At 36.1% G+C, this 12,449-nt stretch overlaps 2 protein-coding genes across 4 annotated transcripts in view; one reads left to right on the top strand and one right to left on the bottom strand.

The window, feature by feature from the left end:
- The window catches only part of rpl17 (ribosomal protein L17), a 268,902-nt gene that overhangs the window by 117,789 nt on the left and 138,664 nt on the right, over positions 1-12,449 (bottom strand). The window lies entirely within an intron of this gene.
- Positions 1-12,449, top strand: part of si:dkey-112m2.1 (transmembrane protein 132C) — a 145,558-nt gene that overhangs the window by 8,479 nt on the left and 124,630 nt on the right. Inside the window, exon 1 of one of the 2 annotated variants that reach the window (XM_051877702.1) lies at positions 5,027-5,180. The exons of the other annotated variant lie outside the window; for it this stretch is intronic. The gene's annotated coding sequence lies outside the window, so the exon portion shown is untranslated. Of the gene's footprint in view, positions 1-5,026; positions 5,181-12,449 lie in introns of those variants that run through there. 2 annotated transcript variants of the gene reach the window in all.

Raw genomic sequence — 12,449 nt, 5'->3', positions numbered from 1 at the left:
AGGTACAGAGCTATTTGATTCAGTTTTTTTTCCAGCCCACCTTTAATTTAAGATCATCTGTCATCTCGGTACTCTTTTCAACACCTGTGAAATATAATTACAAATAATTTGAATACATAATATAATGACTATTAATTTTATATCACATTGAATCCGGCTTAAAATTAATAATAAGTAAGTAAGTAATTAATCATAATAAGTTCAAGCAGGTTGTTACATGTAGAATACAACCAAAGCTCGGTGTGAGAATATATAGTTCCACTTTCATAAGTTAGTTTTCTTACAGATGTTCTGCAATTGGGCTCACCATATGGAATAAATACATCTAACTCAACATTCCTTGAATTTTTTTCAGTCAAATGTCGCATCCCAATTATGCACAATTCTATGGCATTTTGTAGTAGAAAGTAGTAGTGTGTGAACGAGTAAAGAAGCACTTTAAATACCCAGATGATGCACTTAATTAAAAAAGTGCATAAGTATATGTAAGCAATAAGGTATGAGAGGCTGTGCTGTATCGTGAATAAGTCACAGCTGAAGGGCGTTGTTAGGCACGACCCCTTCAGCTGTGACTTATTCACGATACAGCACAGCCTCTCATACCTTTGCGTTGTGCCTAACAACGCCCTTCAGCCGTGACTTATTCACGATACAGCACTAGCATCGAGTACCTTATTGCTTTTATAAAACGGTTACCACACAATACAAATATTAAAGCCAGAAATATGTATCAATGCAACTTTCATGAAGTAAACTTTTTCTAAAAGCCTTCCTTCCGCCGGAAAAAATAGTCCCTGACCGTGAACAGCAACAGAAGTTACATTTTCATGCCATTAGATGGCGACAAAGACTGTCTTTATGAGTGTGTCAGTCAGTAGTGAAGACTTTTATATTGAAAAGACTGAATTGTTGTGAACACGGAACAAGACGCAACTGAAAAATGCTTTGACTAGCGCTGTCAGTCATGGGAAAACCCCTTAACTGTTAAAAGGACAAGATAATACATTGGATATTTAAACAGATTTTTTATTATGAACATAGGACTGACCTGAAGGAAAATGCTAAATCTGAATGCAGGTAATAAACTCGCTCAATCGATCTCTTTCTTACAATACTCTTCTACATAATACAGTAAGCTTCAATGAACAATATCAATTGAGAACATACAGCTTACATTGCTAAGAGTAGTTGCTAAGGGTGTTGTCTAGTGATACACAGAGCCATTGTGTGAAGCGGTCAATTCTATTGACCAATCAGAATTAAGGACAGGAACTAACCATTTTATAAAGTGTATATAGTGCCTATATAGTGTATAAGTGCATAGTCTATATTGTGTCATTTGGGACACAACTAAAGTGTGTGTCTTTTGTTTCTCATTTGTTTTGAAAGCTCTGAATTTATGATTCGACATGGATAAGTACAGTCCAGCAATTATCTTTACACCATTATCCTCTCTCTCCCGCTGTTTCCGTAGTAAAGTTAACATTCGTGCCAGCAGGGGGGCTGCACTCGTTGGGAAGACTTGCTGACCTCTGCTTCATTTACATTATTCTTTGCCAAAGCGCGGTCTGCGCTCCTCGATAAGATCATACTAGCTTCCCCTCCTCAAGTCTACATCCTACTCTGACCCTCCTCTTTGCCCTTCACCTCCCTTTCAGATTTAATTAACAGCGGTAAGCAGGGTTCAGTTGGGTTCAGGCAGCCTAAATCTAAATGGAAGCGAATTGCTTCTCTACTTCTGTGCTTCCTCCACCTTCTACTCCTATATTACAGTCCACAGATAAAGCAACACCCTCCATACTCATCTCACATGGCACAGGCAATTACCTTTCCCAGCTGCTCCCCTCTGGTTCCTCCTGGTTAGTGTTCCATGGTTCCTTTTTCAAAGTCAATCCTTACTCCGAAATAGCCACCAGATCTGAGTGTTACTCCAATATGACCAGGAATTTGTTTCAGTGTTGGGGAATCTACTTTAAAGCTTTAGTTTTGTCAAGCTGCTCATAGTTAAACTACAGTCATGCTACACAAAGACAAAAAATTCAAACAAATTCATTTAAGAGGAGAAAATCATTGAAAATGTACAGTTATCAGTATTTTGTTATCTTAAAAAATTTATTTGGCTTCTTAAATTAAACTTGGATTTGGGTGGCAGCAATAAACAAACTAACTTAGCTTGTGCTCTCTTAAGACATATACTGTATATAGTGTTGGGGAAGGTTTCTTTTAAAAGTAATGCATTACAATATTGCATTACTCCCTAAAAAAGTAACTAATTGTGTTATTAGTTACTTTTTATGAAAAGTAATGAGTTACATTACTTTTGCGTTACTTTTTCCTCACCTAGGCTGGGCTTGCTTGGTTGCTTAATAACAACAAAAAAGTTCTATTTTTGGCAAATGTTAAGGCCCTTTCACACCAAAAGTGAAATGAATAAGCCTCAAGTTGAAGGAAATGCATATTTACGCCTGTACAGTAGAGGGCGCAGCTCAAATAAACCTTTCAGCTGTGTTGCCATTCTGGAATAAAGAAGAATAGGATACTGGAGAAGGAAGTTCAACACTCTTATTTCTAAATATAATTTGGTCGTTTTCACTGAAGGTCAGCAGAAAAGACAAAGGATAATAAAGTGAGATTAAATACATAAAGTATATTTGTGTAATTTAATAAAGTTAATTACAGGTTTGCGTAAAATTCTGAGATTCTGCATTTCACTGTTTTTATTCATTTTGAGGAATACTGAATGTTTTCGTGCAAGTGAGATGATGCATGTTCACATTTAGTCTAGAACTACAATAACCATCATTTTCACACAGCATTTTCACTTTATTTCTCTCAACATGGGGACAGGAGAGCTGTCAGTCAATGTGAAAAAGTAACTTGCGTTACTTATTTGAAAAAGTACAGATATTTTGTTGTAAATTGAAAAAGTAATGCATTACTTTACTAGTTACTTGAAAAAGTAATCTGATTACATAACTCAAGTTACTTGTAATCATTACCCCAACACTGTGTGTGTATATATATATATATATATATATGTATGCATTTCACACAGAGAGTGTCTTAAGAGAGCACACGCTAAGTCAATTCAAAAACAACTACTGTTGCACTACTGAAAAGTGATAGCCTCGCTCTTTTTAGTTAACTACTCACAAACAAAGATTTCCCCTGTTCTTACATTGGAGGGGAGATTTTGAGTCTGTCTTACGTGAGCCTTTTAATGTAATACATTGAATTTTTGATACATCAAATTTTTTACACTCCGTTTGTCTAATTCACTCACCCTGTGAAAATGGCTATTTCTGTCGAGCGTCATCTCTGTATTCAGACCACCTCATTAAACCCTACAATACTATCACTGGAGAACCCTCAGAAGCATCACTAAGCATCGGGCTGGTGCCGCCACTGGTCTGCTTTAAAGTGTAAAGATAAATCAGATTTTAAAAGGCCCACATGGGGAACCGGAGACCAGGCCAAAGCCTGCAGATTAAAATTGAGCTGTAAAATCACTTTGTTTCGCTGTGGGTTGCCATGGGTTTTGGCTCAATGCAGTACATTTGCTGTAGGTAATTGGGCTCTCTCCGCCACTGTATGTAATCTCCATAAACACAGTGCTTTTGCCCCTCAGGAGGAAGGCGGGTCTTTTTGTTGTTGCTGGAGGAGAGAAGGTGCTGTGTCTCAATGCAGGCTAACTGATGTGGAGGACAGCCTGCTTTGCTTGATTGCCTCTTGTCTTTGATTATGTGGTATGAAGTGGCTTTTTGGCTTAATTGCTATACAGTCCTTTCAGTCTTTTCCTGCGTTGAAGTCAAATGCTTTAGACCTGAATGGAAAAGAGAAACTACAACATTCTTTCACAACTCAGGCTCCTGCACTGTTTCTTTCACTCATTTACTATGACTCGTACCTTATTTATCACAATTGAAAGAATGATGAGATACATTTTGTTTAAGGGTCTCAAAACAACGTGTTTCAGCATCAACAAGAAGAACATTCAGCATGGCACAGAAAAAAAAGGCTGAACTGAATTTGAGCTTCCATCAATCTTACTACCTTTGCAAACAGAGTAAATTCCATTTGAAATAAAGGGAAAGCTAAAAGTGACAGTTTTTTGTTACAGGAGGTTGTACCAAATTGAAATATAGTACAGATGTCTAAGAATCATTACCCTCACTTCTGTTGTTCTATTATTCTATTGTTGTAGATTTCTTTTCAACTTTAACATGCTAATCTGTTTAATCTGCCCCAAGTTAAGTTTGTCAAATTAAATTTGTATCTAGTGCAGATTGAATGTGATGGCAACATCTAATAATAAGCTTATAAATTATTATTTTGGCATGCATGCTAATCAAAAAAGGAGCTGTGGTTATCCTTTGCTGCTTGGTATTCTCCATTGGCATTTGTTTCTGTAATTTCAAGGTGGAAAAGTATATTAGATATTTGAATACCTACAAGCTACAATTTTATGGCATGATATAAAGCTAACCTCAGGTGCTGTTTAGTAATTTAAAATAAAAATAATGGATACTCACATGAGATCGAGACTCGTGTGCTTTTTTAATGTTCTCGACAGCGCCAGGCAAACTGTGTTCAAAAATCATAATAATAAACAAACCATCGAAGCAGCAGCATAATGAATTCATAAATTTTAATATATGATAATATAAAACCAAATAGGATGAATAATAGCCAGACAAAAATAAACAAAACTTAGCTATGGGGATTGGTTGAAATCATATACCATCTCTTGGGTGGCGCCGATTTACCAGGTACGAGCTCATAGGCCTACACTGATAAATCCTTTGGCGAGCGAGAGTACAGTATACCAACCTGATAAAATTTCCCTCAAAATATTTCAGCAACTACGTCTTGTGTTGTCTTGTATTCTCTCATCTGTTTAGAATCAAAACTAGCGATGCTCAATTCGCGAACGAATCACTCTTGTGAGTCAGTTCTTTTCAACGATTTGGTCAAACGTGTTAGCACAATGGTGTAAATCGGTTCAAGATTCAGTCTGAATCTTTCCAGGTCGCGCTGAATCGTTTGGTGCGGTTCTCACTTTGTAAAACAATAACGCAATACTTTTTAACAGAGAAAAAATAGCACTGGATTATGTGGATATTTACCTACAACTACTCGGAACAACCTGCAAAAGCGCCCTGTCGCCGACGATGAAAAAGGTATTTATTAATTTTAACACCTGCACGTGCACCTTTCCAACGACGTAGGTAAAGACATTTTCCTATTAAAACACTAGCATTACACGACTGTAAATTTTTCCCTTCAAATGTTATTGAAGTTAGAAACGTGCATACCAATGTCGGATGTAACTTTAGAGACGGTCCCTTAATTTGCGAATATCAAACGTCCAACGTCAAACCAACTTTATGCTAGTCATTACACGACAAGGTTTAATCTAGTCCTAGACTAAAGTTCATGTTTGAGCTGTTTTATCTGAAAGCAACTTGCACCCACATGAAAAAATGCTAGTAATTTATAGTAAATACTATATTGTTTTTGAACCTAAAGTACTTAAATTATTTTGTTGTGGTAATTCTATAGTTGGTGTGGTAATATAACAACTATAGTAATATAAACAAATTACTTTACCCAATACTATACTGTTTTTGACAATTATATAGGGTATATTATACTACAATACACTACAGTTTACTGTAGTAAAAACGAAAGTATACTACAATGCATTCATTAACAAAGTGTTGTAAATACTATAATATATACAGTATACTATAATTTACTATAGTAGGGTTAAAAAACACTATAGTATCTACTATGAATGACTATAGTATTATATCTTAAATTAAGTCAGTGCCATTATTTTGTCTTAAGAGGCACACCAGTAATGTTTTCCTCTATGGTAAATTTATAAATGCCCTTATTGAACTAAGGCCTAAACCTGTCTTAGTCTAAGCCCTGTTTGTGAAACCGGGCCCAAACGTAACTTGGCATTACCATATGTTGTTTGGAGGACAATGTAAATGGATATGTTTGTAACCTTCTATTTCGAAGTGCCATAGTTCAGCTTCAAACTGTCATAGGAATGTCATAACTACTTTTTGACAGGGGATTTATAGATGCTTCTGAAATGAACAGTATAACATATATAATGTACATATTTCTTCATAAGATGTGCTTTTTTGTTTTATTTTTATTTATTTCTTTTTTGGAGTGTTTAATTCTGTTCATAGCTATGCCTATTTATGATTCCCATACCATGCACTCTGCATAATTCCCAGCATTCACGTTAATGTAGGTTTAAATCACTTTTTATTTTTGCACTCATACATTTTTCGAATTTGCTTAATGGAACATGATTGGCATAGATTTAAAATGCTGCAGTGTTTCTTATAAAGAAAATATTTAGATTGACTATCGATAATCTCAATTGTTGATTGTTTGGTACACTTCAGGTGAATTTACAGCTATGGATAGGAGCTAAACATTGAGTAAACCATACAGCGTTCTCTAGATGATGAATGGTGATAGCTGGCATGCTGTTGACATTTAGAATCGGTGCAGACATTGAACGTGTGTCTGTTTTGTTTTGTGAAGACATCTACACTGACTCTGTTAGCAGTGAAAAGGCCACCAAAGGCACTGAAATGGATCAGACAGCCCGAGAGTGGAGGATGAGGAGGGAAGAAAAACTGAAAGGTAGTCCCAGAGGGACCAGGGCCCATTGCAGTGGCCCCCACAGTGAGAGAAGGATTGGAAGGATGCAGCTCAGCAAACTGTGACTCAGAGTGGGAGGAAATGCACCATGAGTGAGTGCTGTCAGAATCAGGCAGTGAATTACAGACGCATGGAGCATAACTCTAAACACAACTCAATATTACAGAATCCCATATTGTCGGACTGGTGTTAATAAGGCCTTAGCAAATGATTGAGCATTATTATCATTGATTACAGTTTTCACGCTCTCGGGTTGGTGAGTATCGAGGCCCGTCAGTAAGTTGTTAATGGTGCTGTGCAGCGGCTGTCAACACGAGAAAGAACAGCTGTGAGACGCCATTAGAGGTTTCTGACATGGTGACGGAGAACATCTAGTTTTCTTATTGTTGCGCAGCTTGTGTGTGTTATTCGTGCCATCGATTTTTCCCACAGAGAATTCTGCGTCAGGCTTACAGTTTTCCTCTGCAGGAATTATATAAAGTATTTTGTACACTGTGAACAACCATGTCAGCATGTGATAGTTAAGGGTTGATAGTTTAGTTAGTTTGCTTGTTTTACTACAATGAGTACTATTGAAACCAGATGGACTTTAATATCCTACATGTGAAAAATAAGCTTGTCCTCATTCATTGACCCTGAGATCGATTGTGAGTGCTTTTGCTGATATCTGAATGAAAAAAACAAGCAAGCGAACAAACCAAAAACAAACAGCAGAAACAATTAAACACAATTGTAACACCAAACAAAACACAGCCATTTTTTCATCTTGCTGTAATTATATTTCAATCATGCAAATGAGTCAGTTTTGGTAGTTAGGGGTTTGTTCGTGTGTGTAATTGAAAACGGGAATATTGTCTCGCATCAAAATCTCAGCAAATGCATTTTCTGGCTCCTAATCAGAGCAACCACCATGAGCAGCTTGGGCTCAATCGCAACTCAATCTTTGCTGAATTGAATCGTTTTATCTTAATTAACTGTGTAGAATCCATCCAGGTCTCAAGCGTGCCAATTTCAGCCCCCTGCATATAGCAAACTCCCCCCCCCACCTCTTTAATAAACATGTCTCAGGCTCTCTGGGATAGCAACTCAGTGATCGACTGATGGACAGCGGCACGGTCCAGTGTATAAGCTCTATCTAAAATACATTATCTTCTCCTGTCAGCTGAAGGGATGGAAACCACAGGGCTGTTTTCCTTTACTGCATCGTGTACCCTTCAGGAATGCTGTACACCGAAATTCCTTTCAGGCAGAACACATCGCACTTTATTCTTTCATTCGAGATATGGGCCTATCCAACCTGCACAGGTGAACACCAGTTTGTTTTTCAAGCTTAGAATATTTTATTTTTCAAGTTCACAGAATGAATTAGAACTGCAAATGTTGATGTTACAGAAGTCAGAAAGATTTGAATAGATTGAATAACCCAGATATTTCCATACTCATCCCATGTTATATAAGTCTTTGTGAAAAAGACAAAATATATTTTTTCTTACTATTTTGGACTTTTAAAATTTTTGTTTTGTTTGCTACTTCGATGTACTTCTTTTTTATTCACTCTCAGTACCATCTAAAATTGGAAATCTTTAGGCCTGGAAAATACTCTAAGCAAGTTCGATTTTGTGTGTTTCTGTATTCGAAATGTGTCTGACTACAGTTCATAAGACGGTGCAAGTACATGTTGCATTGCCAGCATTTCAGTTCAGTACTATCATGGCATAGCATCAGTCTGAAGAAAATCTTGCTGAGCAAGTTAGTTCAAGTTTTTAGCAACCTAAATTATATCTAGAAATGCACCGAAATACCGAAACCAATTTCTCAATTCCGGACGAATATTTTCGGTTGCAGAAATTTTGGAGCATCACTAATAATAACAAATTCGCAATTTATTGGCAAATACATCTGTTGAAGTGGATCGTGTGTTGGCCATGTGCTCATGTCTGTGTACTAGTTTCTTGTCTTGTCTAACCAGTAGGAAAAAAAGCTAAAAAAAATAGCATAAGGAGCAAAATATGATGTAACAATAATTTAATTTTATTACCTTAGGCATTATATTTCCCTCCACCTAGCTTTACTCCCAAGTGCCTAGGCTTATTTTCTTGGTAATGAAGGCCAATTATAATAATCGTGTTTCTATAATGTCTCTGGTTGCAAATGCATGCTACCCTTATAATTACTATTTAATCACTGTTAGATCTGTACTGTTCAAATAGAACTGGTGGGAGCATTTGTATTCTACAGTTGCTCACATTGTTTTTACTTTTTGATCTATGCATTAGTTGGTTCATTATGTAACCATTTGTTTGTTTTTTATGCAGATAAGTGTCGTTAAGATCAGTCAGTATCTGCCAGATCGCTCTGAGATCTGTCAGATACTGAATGGTCTGTCATACAAAACAATTCAGCATGTGTGTATTGCATGTATTTGTGTTTGTAAGTATTTTACCTATAATCTGGGAGGTGGGGGTAAATACTTTGGATGGTAACTGAAAGGTTGCAGCAGGTTAGAACCCACTAAAGGTTAATTTATGAATTATCACCATTGTACCTTTTATTGTTGCACAATATTTGAATGCTTATATGCCTACCTATCCCTGTCATACTCCTACTCTGAAATAAGTTTTTAATTATAAAAAAAAAAAAATTATACATTCCATATGAAAACTAGCAGGGTTCTGTTTGTTTGTTTGTTTATGATGATTTTTATTTATTTGCATATTCATAAGCTGGTTTAATTAATAAATTAAAGTCATCTTTATTTATATAGAGCTTTATACAATACAGATTGGGGTTGGGGGGGGGAATGTTTCAGTCAAAATTAATTTTTACTTTGTTTCTTTAGTTTCTCTTTTTCAGGGTTGCTGCACATTTTTTAAAGTTAAATTTAAGGCTTTTTTTAGACCTTTTTAAGACCTGAAGAAATAAAAATTAATACTAGCCTAGTAGCCTAATTAGGGCTGTTACCAATCAAATGATATCATTATCAACAAAATCCATCTTTGCAATACAGAGGTGACACAGAATGAGAAGTGGCATTAATATATTTACACAGCATTTACAATTTGTCTACATAAATTTAATTCAATATTTAAATATGGAATTATTTCTAATTTTAACCTTTTAATTAAAATGTACTTTAAATATTAAACTAAACTGCCAGTAGGTGGCAGAAAGTCACTGTCTTAATGAGTTCATTCATTCATTCATTCATTCATTCATTCAACCAATTTGTTCAAATGACTCATTCATTCAAGAAGGAAGCAAGTGACCGTCTTTATTGAGTAGGTCATTTAATCATTAATTAAACTGATTCGTTTAAAACGCGGATTCAGTCAGTATAACAAAAACATTTCTGTCTGTTGTACGGCACTCTTGCTCGTGTGATATTGTACATCATATCATATGATATAAGTTAATGACAAAATCTCGTCGGGGCAAAAATGCCCGTGTATCTTGAATTTTGAGGACATATAACTGCATGCATATAGCTACATCATGCTGAGTAAGACGAGTAAAGACATACCTGCAAACTCCAAAGTGGTGAAGTTTGCAGGTAGTGGGAGTTCATCCTCCCCCATGAGAAAATTGTTGTGATTTTAACATATAAACTATTCTGGTGCACTCCCACAAGAAAATATATGGAAAAAACAACATTTGCTTCAAGTAAAAAAAATAATAATAATAATAATAATAAAAACATGTATTGACACGGGCTGGGCACTGACACAGATTTCACAATTGGATTCGATTTTGATTCAGAAGCTTGCGATTTGATTTCGATTTGATTACCTTCAATTCAATAATGATTAATTTAGGGCCTATCAGGTACAGTACATGGCAAATTTCCTCAAAGAAAAAATATCTCTCAACTAATGCTGTAAACTATACAGGGAACCACAGCTGGTACATCATTATAATAGTAAAGGTTAAAATTAATTGATTTGTAAGCTACATATAAATTACACATAAAGAAGTTTTTATAATAACGTTATAATACATTTTTAATGACAATTATGTTTCTACTCGTTTTTAACAGTGTTTCTACTCGTTTTTAATATCGGCCTAAACATTTAAATGGTGGCCGTCATAAAACGGTTTTATACATTCAGTATTGAAGCACATGTTAAGTTCATGAATATGCAATGGCCTATAGTCACAGTGGATATGTATCAAAATGCTCTTCTCTAAGTTCATTTTTGTAGCTGACTAACAAGTTTTTTTGACATTGAACAGCTTTTCTGAGGTAAATGTTACGGTAAATGCGACATTTTTACAAGCTATTTTATTGGCTCTTTTCTGCGGTTGAAACAATGTTTGATCGATTAACGTTACATATGACATGATACAGATTTCAGTAAGTTGTACTGGATCTTTTAACATACCTTCGGTATTCATTCATCCTACATCCATTCATGATTATTTCGTGTAGTAAAGCGGAAGAGATGATCAGTTCACGTGCGCTCTGCCTCCGTTTGAACTGAAGCGCTACAGCGATGTGTCAGTCACACCACAGAGTGCCAAAAAAGATCATTACAGCTCGAGAGACGTTTATGGTCTCACTCCAGTCTATGGGAAAGTAGCCCATTTTCGATTTATTGTGCCTGCAAACTCACCCCGACACCTCCCACCCCCGGAAAAAAAACTCTTCGGATCTACACGATTCACATAAATGACATATTTTGATTCAAAACGGCGAATTTCGGCAAAAAGCGACTAGTTATGAATGAAAGAAATGAAAGTAACGGTGACGGTACTTACTAAAAGAATCACCCTTAATTTAAATACATAATACATGAACACAGAAAATCGCAGTTAACTGGTTAATATAGCCTAACATTTCCCATTCCATGACTAGTAAAATAATTTACTCTGTAAAATGGCGTAATCCGCAGGGTGATAGACACGGAGGTTGGTAAAAAGGTTGGTGGTGCTGCCACCCTTCGCACTGATGTAGCCAGGAAATTCTGCAGTGTTTTCTGTGAAGCCGAAAAACTCCCATACTGTTGAGCTTACTTTATTTGGGTGTGGACAGAGCCTCTCGCTCTCCTGCTCGGACGACATGCTATTCTCGGAATAGCTGCGCGAGCTGCGTCTTCTTCTTGTTTGACAGGTGTCAGCGTTAAAGTGCAATACTGCCACCTGAGAGGTCAACCAGGTACTGGCGCTGGAGTATTTACGTGTCATGATATCATAAGCATCCTATTCATTTTAAATATTGTGGTTATCGCCAATACCGGTATATTGTCACACCCTAAATTAACACGATGTCGATATTTCATACTTTGAATGTCACGTTTATTAAAAAAATTTTTTTTTATTCAGAAAATATATTTGTTTGACAGGGAAGCTGTGCGCAAACAGGAATATATCCATTTCTTAAAAAAAAAAAAAAAAAAAAAAAGAAGCACCCCAGAAAAAAGGGATTTCACCCCAATCATGCTAGAATGATTAATTCTTTCCAAATAGAGCTATTCAAGTCATCTGGTGATTTTTTGTCATATTGCAATATTTATCGCAGAAAAACAAAATATTGCAATGTCATATATACATTAACACTTCGGTTCTCAATCCCTGACTGTGTATGTGATAGCTATGGCCAGTTCAGACCTCCCACACAAGCTTTAAGGGTTCCATCTTTGAGCTAAATAGCCTTCATCAGACATCCACTCCATAATGTCTTCTTGGCTGAACCTGTGAGTTTGTCTGCATCTGAGTTAGGTGTGCGTTTGTGAGCGATAGTTTTGAGGATCTCTGACAGA

The sequence above is a fragment of the Ctenopharyngodon idella genome, chromosome 21 (genome assembly GCF_019924925.1).
Source record: "Ctenopharyngodon idella isolate HZGC_01 chromosome 21, HZGC01, whole genome shotgun sequence".
In the NCBI taxonomy this organism is placed as follows: Eukaryota; Metazoa; Chordata; class Actinopteri; order Cypriniformes; family Xenocyprididae; genus Ctenopharyngodon; species Ctenopharyngodon idella.
The sequence above is the reverse complement of the archived record's forward strand: the minus strand, read 5'-3'. Positions and strand labels throughout refer to the sequence as shown.